Genomic DNA, 11067 nt, shown 5'->3' with positions numbered 1-11067 from the left:
ATATAAATAATCCTTACACAGGTCTACATCTGCCGTGTGTCTACATTGTACACCTAAAGTCTGAAGCAAATCGGGTAAAAATAAGAGGGTGATTTCAAAGCATTTTGAAAGTGACACACTTCCTGCTGCCAGTTGGTGGCGCTATAACTTTGACTCACAATAGTCACATCCATGTGATCGGCCTCTTACAACGAACACACTGCGGAAGTTTCATCAAGATCAGTTAATGTATGCAGAAGTTATAACACACTTCCTGTTTATCTTTTCTCGCTATAAATTCGTTTCATCGCCACGGCCAAACCGTTCGAGATATCAAAAATCCGTCCGCAATTTAGCATCCTCAATGTCTTGACTTCATGCTGACCGAATTTGGTGTGGATCGGATCAATTCCCTAGGAGGAGTACATTAAATTCCACAGCATGCGTTTTTCAAACAACCCATAATAGCTGACTTCCTGTTGGGCAGAGCTAATAACTTAGAGTGCGAAAGTTGTTCGGCCCGATGAGATCTATATGTGTACCGAGTTTCATACTAATACGTTCTTGTATGTGTCCAAGATTTAAGATTGTGTTCTAGGGGGCGCTGTTGAGCCCCCCTGCCACGCCCGGGTACCAGCTTCAGCCCGGCCCTAATGGCCGCGGGTTCTGACCTGCGTGCAAAGTTTCATGAGTTTTTGAGCACGTTAAAGGCCCCAAAAGCCCCCGAACCCTTGAAGAACAATAATAATAATAATAATAATAATCCTAACGAAAACAATAGGGCCTTCGCCCCTTCAGGGCTTGGGCCCTAATAATCCTAACGAAAACAATAGGGCCTTCGCCCCTTCAGGGCTTGGGCCCTAATAATAATAATCCTACCGAAAACAATAGGGCCTTCGCCCTTTCAGGGCTTGGGCCCTAATAATCCTACCGAAAACAATAGGGCCTTCGCCCTTTCAGGGCTTGGGCCCTAATAATAAATAATCCTACCGGAAACAATAGGGCCTTCGCCCTTTCAGGGCTTGGGCCCTAACTAGAAATCGGTTGGAACTCATTCTGTGAGTGTGTGTGTGTATATATGTGTGAACATACATTCACATTTATATGGGAACATGTATGTGCATATATGTACACAATACAGGATAAAACTTTGTGAATATTACATGTAATGCTATTTTTGTCTTCATTTATAAATATTTTATATGTATTAATATATAGCCATACATGGTCAATATTGCAGTATAGTGAAAAATATAAGCACTAGTTTCCCATATATGGAAATGTATTATGTAATATATTACATTGTATTTTGCAGTATATTCCCATATATTTTTGTTCTGTAAGGTTAGACACAGTCTTGTGACCTCGGAGGGCAACTCAGGTCCTGCTATCAGCCATACATGGAGATGTGCTATCAGTCCATGTGTGGAAATTTACTATGTTTATCTATTTCTTATATTTCTTAGCCAGTCAGAATCATTTAACCTGAAGCAAGGACGTACACGTAGCTTAGACCTTGGTGTAGGGTGTAACTGAACTGTAAGCTGAGCGGCCTTCGAACTCCTGTGAGTCTTGAAGCTGATGAAACTGCAAACTATCTTCACTATTTTCTTACTCTTGTCTTAAATTTACTGCACTTCTAACTCCCTTTCTTATTTAATCATATCTGGTCCTTGGGTCTTTAACTGTAAATTCCCTAAAAAAGAGTTTTAGCATTTTGAAATGTAGAGTTTGTATTTATCTAACAAAATGTGTTTTTTGGTTTTTGTTCAAGAGGAAAATGGGTTACTAAACACACTGAATTATATTTTTTTGAAAATGTAAAAATGCAGAAAGTTGTGTGTGATGGGCAGGTTTAGGGGTCGGGTTAGTGTAACGGGACAGAATATACAGATTGTCCAGTATAAAAACCTTTACACCTATGGAGAGTCCCCAGAAAGATAGCGAACCAGATGTGTGTGTGCGTGCGCACGCAAGTGTGTATCTTCTGCATTTCAGATTATGCAGTCATCATGAGCTTCTCTTCACGTACAGTCAGTCACGTTTCTGTGTTTAATATTTATATGTCCTATGTTTTCAATTAATCTCAATGAATCTCTTAATCAGATTCTTCAGATTGATGTTAATATAACATATTTTATGCCCTGGCTGCCTTTAATGCTGTACTAAGCACTGACATCTATTTTTAATAAAACATTTTTATAAATGTATGATCTGCCTTTTGAGAATTTCTAATAGAGCGAAGATGTTTTAGATGTTTTAAGACAAAACTACACATATAGATGTGTCAAAGTGTGGTTTTAAGGCATTTAAGACAAACTGCACATTTACTACATTCTTGCAGGTTTATTAAGATCTTCTTTACAGTTAGGAAGATTAAAGGAAAAGAAGAAAGTGATGATGATGTTCATGCGGCTGCTGAAACTTCGCGCCGTTTTAGATTGCCTTTGGTGTTCAGCTTTGCCAGTCCTTTAAAAAATCCAACCATGGTTCCCATCTACACAAATATAATAAGAGCATTATTTATCAGAATGTATTTTTTAATTATTGATTTATTGACTCTATATGCCATACCTGATTGCAGTAGGATTCACCATATCGAACCATTGTGGCAATATGTTCACAATTCCCTTTTATAAGATCATATTTTGTACACTTTTCGCTACTCATTAGATATTCAATGGTCTTTATCATGTCGGCCGTGCTCTGTGGTTTCTGTTCTCCGTCTAAATAATTGTTCACTTTAAAAGGACCTTCTTTTTTATCGAATCGGCAGCCGGCTGGATCCCCTGTTGAAAAGTGATGCAATGTTAAAAGCTTAATGAATGTAAAGTGGGTATGACAGTCTTCAAAAGATTTTGTAATAAATTTGAAAGACATGATGTCATACTTAACATCTCAAAAATGTTCTGATCTTCCTCCTTTCCCTTCACAGTCTCACCACCAACATATACAGCATAGTGACTATAAACCGGTTTTGATTCGCTTTTAAATTCCAGCAGGTCCCCAAAATGATACTGTGAATAAAATAAAAATGATATATATATATATATATATATATATATATATATATATATATATATATATATATAATTCTTTATATATATAAATAAATCACATAACTGCACTGATAACCCATACATATAGGAAGTAAATGTGTAAAAATGTGTTGTGTATAAAATGTGTAAATCTTGTATCCTCACATCAGCTTTAACAACATGCGCAGAGAAGCACAGCTGGAGAAACACAGCGATCAAAACAAACTTCCTGCTCAACATCTTCATCTTTCATAGGCTCCTATGAAAAAGAAACTCATTGAGACATGTTTACTGTGCTCTAGATATGTTTGACACGATTATGGCAAAGATCTTCAAAAGAGATGCAAATACATCAGTGTTGTGCAATAGCTGATATTTTGGATATGGATATTTAGATTGTGTTCCCTATCAGTGCTCCTGATCAAGTTACCCATTTCACCAAACTAAGATCAATGCTTTCAAAACAATTCATTAAATTCTTTAGCACACAAACTAATATCAAAACTATTACAGTTATCTCTATTCTTATGACAGATTTAGCTATAGACACACACAGGTAAATTATTGGACTGAAAACAAAGATTTTTATTCCAGTTTATTCAAGATCTGTTTTTATATGAATTATATAAAGTTAAAAGTCCACACACATGGCTGCCATTGTATTCGTCAAGCCTCTTATTTCTAAGAAAATTTGATTCCATCACAAAATATTGTTTAAATTCAAGTTCAATATTGCTTTGAATGTAGAATGTTTTTTAACAATAATAAAAAAAAAAAAAAATTTTTTAAATATAAAATATAGCTGCGAGCAGCGATTACGGGCCCAAGCCGGTGGCACCGCAACCCCGGTGCCTTTAGTTACCTAAAGGCACCGGGGTGGCGGTACCGCCGGCTTTGGCCCTCCATCGCTGCTCGCAGCTATATTTATATATATATATATATATATATATATATATATATATATATATATATACATACATACATACATACACACACACATATATATATATATATATATATATATATATATATATATATATATATATTATTGTTCAAAAGTTTGGGGTCAGTAAGATTTTTAATGTTTTTAGGAGAAGTCTCTTCTGCTCACCAAGGCTGCATTTATTGATTAAAAATACAAACAAAAACAGTAATATTGTGAAATATTATTCCAATTTAAAACAGCTGTTTTCAATTTTAAAATATTTTACATAGTAATTCATTTCTGTGATCAAAGTTGAGTTTTCAGCATCATTACTCCAGTCTTCAGTGTCACATGATCCTTCAGAAATCATACTAATATGATGATTGATGCTCAATAAATATTCATTATTATTTTCAATGTTGAAAACAGTTGTGTACAGATTTTTTTTTTTTCAAAATGCTTTGATGAATGTAAAGTTCAAAAGAACAGCATATATTTCAAATATATATATTTTTAACATTATAAATGTCTTTACTGTAACTGTTGATCAGTTTAACTCATCCTTCATAAATAAAAGTACTGATTTATTTTATTTCTTTCCCCCAAAAATAAAATTTTAATTATTACTAACCACAAACTTTTGAGCGGTAGTGTTTAACGTTACAAAAGCTTTAGATTTCAGATAAATGCTGTTCTTTTGAACTTTCTATTCATCAAAGACTGTACACAACTGTTTTCGACATTTAAAATAATAATGAATGTTTCTTGAGTATCAATCATCATATTAGAATAATTTCTGAAGGATCATGTGACAGTGACGACTGGAGTAATGATGCTGAAAACTCAGCTTTGATCACAGGAATAAATAACAGTTTAAAATATATTAAAATAGAAAGCAGCTGTTTTAAATTGGAATACTATTTTACAATATTACTGTTTTTGTTTGTATTTTTAATCAAATAAATGCAGCCTTGGTGATCAGAAGAAACTTCTCTGTTATGTGCGCGCCACAGACTGCACGCACGTCCGCTTAGAGTTCCGCCTTTTGCCTTCCGTCAATATTACGTTATTAGAAAAATATTTTTTAGAGAATCGATTTTTTGACATTTGTGAATCGATTCAGAATCGTCCACGTCCGCATCGCGATGCATCTAAGAATCAATTTTTTCTCCCACCCCTAGATTTCATACAACAGGTTAATAAACAGTTACAATTAAGTCACTTACATTTTAGATGCAATGTTGACTGTTTTTGTTCTGTTTCAGCAGCGAAAATAGTTAAACAAAGATCACGGCAGAACCATCACGCATCACGTGTTTTCTCATAACTGAACGATTCAGCATTTTTAACGAATCGGTTGACTCAAAGATTGAATGATCAATCCATAAACATCTGTCTTAATCATGATCGACTCATTCGAACGAATCGTTTGAACGAATGAATCAATGACTCGCTTATTAAGATGGATGCCTGGCGACACCTAATGGCGGTTTAGTGTTGTTTAAAAGCATCATTCTTTCCCACATGTGTGTGATTTGTGTGTGCAACATTATCATTATTTTTCTTTCACTATTATATTAGCGATTTAAAAGCACCCACTCGTGTCACACGTCGATTAACCGGTGGGAAAATATCCTCAGACACATACCTAATAAATGTATATTTAAATACAATATTGGCCTACCTGGTAAAAAGTTTTATATACTATTTTGATGTCCTTTTGGACACAAGAGGGCAGTATAGCCCTATGTTTGCTTTTTTGTTGAACCAAATAGCACTAAATAGCCTGTTTTTAACTTTTTCATTCTTCTTGAATTGCAAAAACAGAATAAAATGGGTTTAGTTGTGATATTTGTATACTTTTATATAGAAATAAATGGTATATAATTACATTTTTAGAAGATTTTTACTTTAATCCCTCGCCATAGCAAAACCGTTTGAGATATTTATTATCCATTCACAATTTAGCATATTTAATGTAGTTTCATCATGTTGAAAAAGTTTGGTACGAATAAAATAAATAGTTTAAGAGGAGTGGCTAAAAATTCAGAGGCTGATTTTGCAAAAAAATTCACATTCAGACCAAAATATCTGACTTCCTGATGGCCAGAGCTATTGAATGTAAATTAGAAAGTTGTCCGGCTTGATGAGAACAATATAGAAACAATTTTTTCTTTACTGTAGTTAAAAGTAACCCGCCCACTTTTGTCAAAAGCATGTTGAAAGTGACACACTTCCTGCTGCCAGTTGGTGGCGCTATAACTTTGACTCACAATAGTTACATCCATCTGATCGGCCTCTTACCACGAACACACTGCTGAAGTTTCATCAAGATCAGTTAATGTATGCAGAAGTTATTCCACTTCGTGTTTCTCTTTTCTCGCCATAAATTAGTTTCCTCGCCACGGCCAAACCGTTCGAGATATCAAAAATCCGTCCGCAATTTAGCATCCTCAAAGTCTTGACTACATGCACACCGAGTTTGGAGGGGACACGGTGAATTTTCTAGGAGGAGTATTTCACATTCCACAGCAAGCGTTTTCCAAACAACCCATTATAGCCGACTTCCTGTTGGGCTGGCGTAAAACTTGACTGGGCGAAAGTTGTTCGGCACGATGAGATCTATATGTGTACCGAGTTTCATATTAATTCATGCAGGCGTGTTTGATATATGGACCAAGTTTTAGAACCCCGTTCAAGGGGGCGCTGTTGAGCCCCCCAGCCATGCCCGGGTATCAGCTTCAGCCCGGCCCTGACGGCCGTGGGTTCTGACCTGTGTGCAAAGTTTCAAGAGTTTTCGAGCACGTTAAGGGTCCCAAAAGCCCCTGAAACCTTGAAAACAAACATTAAACTCAACAGACAAATCCCTCCCACCCCTCACACACACAGAGACAGACAGAGAGAGAGAAAATTCTCCAAATAATCACATTCAAACTAAAATATCTGACTTCCTTTAGGTTGGAGCTAATGAATGTAAATTAGAAAGTTGTCCGGCTCGATGAGAACAATATACATACCGATTTTTGTGATTCTAGGAAAAACTAAGCCCCCATTTTTGACTAAAGGTGGCGCTACTGAGCCCCTCACCACGCCCATTTCTGAAACTTTGCACATGTCTACTGGATAATAAATGTGATGTGTCGGTCGAGTTTCATGCATTTTCAAGCATGTGAAGAGTCTCAAAAGCATCCGAAAAGAATATTGAAGTTTGATGCGTTGCCACGGCAACAGTATCTAAGATATCAATAATCCTTTCACAGGTCTACATCTGCCGTGTGTCTACATTATACACATAAAGTTTGAAGCAAATCAGGTAAAAATAAGAGGGTGATTTCAAAGCATTTTGAAAGTGACACACTTCCTGTTGCCAGTTGGTGGCGCTATAACTTTGACTCACAAATGTCACATCCATCTGATCGGCCTCTTACAACGAACACACTGCTGAAGTTTCATCAAGATCAGTTAATGTATGCAGAAGTTATAACACACTTCCTGTGTCCCTTATTCGCCATAAATTCGTTTCATCGCCACGGCCAAACCGTTCGAGATATCAAAAATCCGTCCGCAATTTAGCATCCTCAATGTCTTGACTTCATGCCGACCGAGTTTGGAGGCGAATGGATGAATTCTCTAGGAGGAGTACATTAAATTCCACAGCATGCGTTTTTCAAACAACCCTAAATAGCCGACTTCCTGTTGGGCTGGCGTAAAAAGTAAGAGTACGAAAGTTGTTCGGCCCGATGAGATCTATATGTGTACCGAGTTTCATATTATTACATGCAAGCGTGTTTGATTTATGGACCAAGTTTTCGGACCCTGTTCAAGGGGGCGCTGTTGAGCCCCCCTGCCACGCCCGGGTACCAGCTTCAGCCCGGACCTGATGGCCGCGGGTACTGACCTGTGTGCAAAGTTTCAAGAGTTTTCGAGCATGATAAGAGCCCCAAAAGTGCCCGAAAGGTTGACAGAAAAATAATAAATAATAATAATAAATAATCCTACCGAAAACAATAGGGCCTTCGCCCTTTCAGGGCTTGGGCCCTAAATATAGCTGCGAGCAGCGATTGCGGGCCCAAGCCGGTGGCACCGCCACCCTGGTGCCTTTAGTTACACTAAAGCCACCGGGGTGGCGGTGTCACCAGCTTGGGCCCTCCATCGCTGCTCGCAGCTATATTTATATATATATATATATATATATATATATATATATATATATATAAAAATGTAACAAAAAAAAAATATATATATACACATTATATATATGTAACAAAAAAAAAAAAATATATATATATATATATATATATATATATATATATATATTTATTTTTTGTTACATATATATAATGTATATATATATATTTTTTGTTATATATATATATAAATATATATAAATATATATATATATATATATATATATATATATATATATATATATATATATATAAATGTAAAAAAAAAATATATATATATATATATATATATATATATATATATATATATATATATATATATATATATATGGCGAGGCGAGGAACGGGCAGAGAAGAGCGAACGTTTTTGGACATTCATCATATTGCATTGGTTTTCATTTCTTGTCCTCAAACCGAGCACTAATCTGTTTATTTTTAAGTCACACATTCTACATTGATTAAAAAAGACAATCAAATGTATTTTTTAATGGTAGTATTATTTTATACAGAAATAAATTATTTATAATTCAGATGAGAATAAAGTTAGTGTTAATTAAAATTGTAAGGAAAACAAATATATTGATCTAAAATCTACTATCATTTGCTGCAAATAGGTTGACTATTTATATTTATTATTATATTTTATTACGGCTGTAATGAACCGGCTGCGATGTCAAGATTGCAATGCTGGAATGCACAGTGTGTGTGTGTGTGTGTGTGTGTGTGTGTCTGTGTGTGTGTGTGTGTGTGAGGCGTGGGCGCGATCGAACAGTGGAAACATAAAAACATAGGCTACTCCGTCGGTTTGTTCATACAGGACATCATTTAAACTGCACTGTGTTTACTTATATTTATGTACACTCGCAATAAAACACAACATTGTGCTTTTGTAAAAAAACATTCAAGCAATCCCACCCCCGAAATGGCGCTATTTTTTAAATGAAACTAAAATGCTCACGGCTGCATGGGCAATAACGCGTCTACAGCGAGGAATGAGCAGAACAGAGTGAATGTTTTTTAGTTCATTCCTACTGGACGTCCGTATTTCACTTTCGCTCATCATATACTCACCCTCATGTTGTTTTAATCCTTTATGAATTTCTTTCTTCTGCTGAACAGAAAGGAAGATATTTAGGAGAATGTCAGTAACCAGACAGTTTCTGATCCCATTGACTTCCATAGTAGGAAAAAAATGTATACTATGGAAGTCAATGAGACCAGAAACTGTCTGGTTACTGACATTCTTCTAAATATCTTCCTTTCTGTTCAGCAGAAGAAAGAAATTAATAAAGGATTGAAACAACATGAGGGTGAGTATATGATGACAGAATTTTAAATTTAAAGTGGAGTATCCCTTTAAGTTAGCGATTTAAAAGCCCCCGCCGCGGTGTCACACATCGATTAACCAGTGGGAAAAAATTCTCAGTCACATCGCTATTATATTTATATATAAATACAATATACAATGGGCCTACCTGATTTTGAACACAAGAGGGCAGTATAGCCCTATGTATGACTTCTTTTTTTTACTAAATAGCGCATTCTGGCTGATTTTAAACTTGTACATAATTCTTGAATTGAAAAAAACTGAATAAACCCAAAACTAGTTCTGTTTCGGTTTAGTTCTGATATTTGTATAATTTTATATAAAAATAAATGGTGTATAATAAAAATTTTAGAAGATATGAGATGTTTTCTGATTCATTTTTTGGCATTATTTTAATCCCTCGCCATGTCAAAACCGTTTGAAATATTTAATATCCGTTCACAATTTAGCATCTTTAATGTATTTTCATCGTGTTAAAAAAGTTTGGTGTGAATAAAAAAAAAACACTTAGCAGGAGTGGGTAAAAAGCAGAGGCTGAATTTGCAAATAAATCCACATTCAAACCAAAATATCTGACTTCCTATTGGTCGAAGCTATTAACTGTATATTAGAAAGTTGTCCGGCTCGATGAGACCAATGTACATACTGATTTTTGTAACTGTGGGTAAAACTAACCCCCCCACTTTTGTCAAAAGCATTTTGAAAGTGACACACTTCCTGCTGCCAGTTGGTGGCGCTATAACTTTGACTCACAATAGTTACATCCATCTGATCGGCCTCTTACCACGAACACACTGGTGAAGTTTCATCAAGATCAGTTAATGTATGCAGAAGTTATACCACTTCGTGTTTCTCTTTTCTCGCCATAAATTCGTTTCCTCGCCACGGCCAAACCGTTCGAGATATCAAAAATCCGTCCGCAATTTAGAATCCTCAATGTCTTGACTTCATGCACACCGAGTTTTGTGGGGATTGGATGAATTCTCTAGGAGGAGTACTTCGCATTCCACAGCAAGCGTTTTCCAAACAACCCATAATAGCCGACTTCCTGTTGGGCTGGCGTAAAACTTGACCGGGGGAAAGTTGTTCGGCCCGATGAGATCTATATGTGTACCGAGTTTCATATTAATTAATGCAAGCGTGTTTGATATATGGACCAAGTTTTGGGACCCCGTTCAAGGGGGCGCTGTTGAGCCCCCCTGCCACGCCCGGGTACCAGCTTCAGCCCATCCCTGATGGCAGGGGGTTCTGACTTGTGTGCAAAGTTTCAAGAGTTTTTGAGCACGTTAAGGACCCCAAAAGCCCCTGAAACCTTGATTAACAATATAAAAGCAATAGTCAAATCCCCCCCTCCCCTCACACACACAGAGACACAGAGAGAGGGAGAGAAAATTCTTCAGAAAATCCACATTCAAACCAAAATATCTCTCTTCCTGTTGGTCAGAGATAGTTCATGTAAATTAGAAAGTTGTCCGTCTTGATGAGAACAATACACATACCAAGTTTTGTTGCTGTTGATAAAACTAACCCCCCCACTTATGACTAAAGGTGGCGCTACTGAGCCCCTCACCACGCCCGTTTCTGAAACTTTGCACATGTCTACGGGCTAAT

At 36.3% G+C, this 11067-nt stretch overlaps 1 long non-coding RNA gene across 1 annotated transcript; it reads right to left on the bottom strand.

Moving 5' to 3' along the window:
• Nucleotides 1-2409: 2409 nt before the first annotated feature.
• Nucleotides 2410-2990, bottom strand: LOC311304274. Its single transcript, XR_014629902.1, has 3 exons — nucleotides 2870-2990; nucleotides 2554-2768; nucleotides 2410-2476 (listed from the first exon to the last, which is right to left on the bottom strand). It is a non-coding gene; the product is annotated as an uncharacterized lncRNA (long non-coding RNA).
• Between the last annotated feature and the right edge of the window lie 8077 nt (nucleotides 2991-11067).

Source organism: Rutilus rutilus, assembly GCF_951802725.1.
Source record: "Rutilus rutilus genome assembly, chromosome: 14".
Taxonomy (NCBI): domain Eukaryota; kingdom Metazoa; phylum Chordata; class Actinopteri; order Cypriniformes; family Leuciscidae; genus Rutilus; species Rutilus rutilus.
Note: the sequence above shows the minus strand (reverse complement) of the source record. Positions and strands in the feature narration are given on the sequence as shown.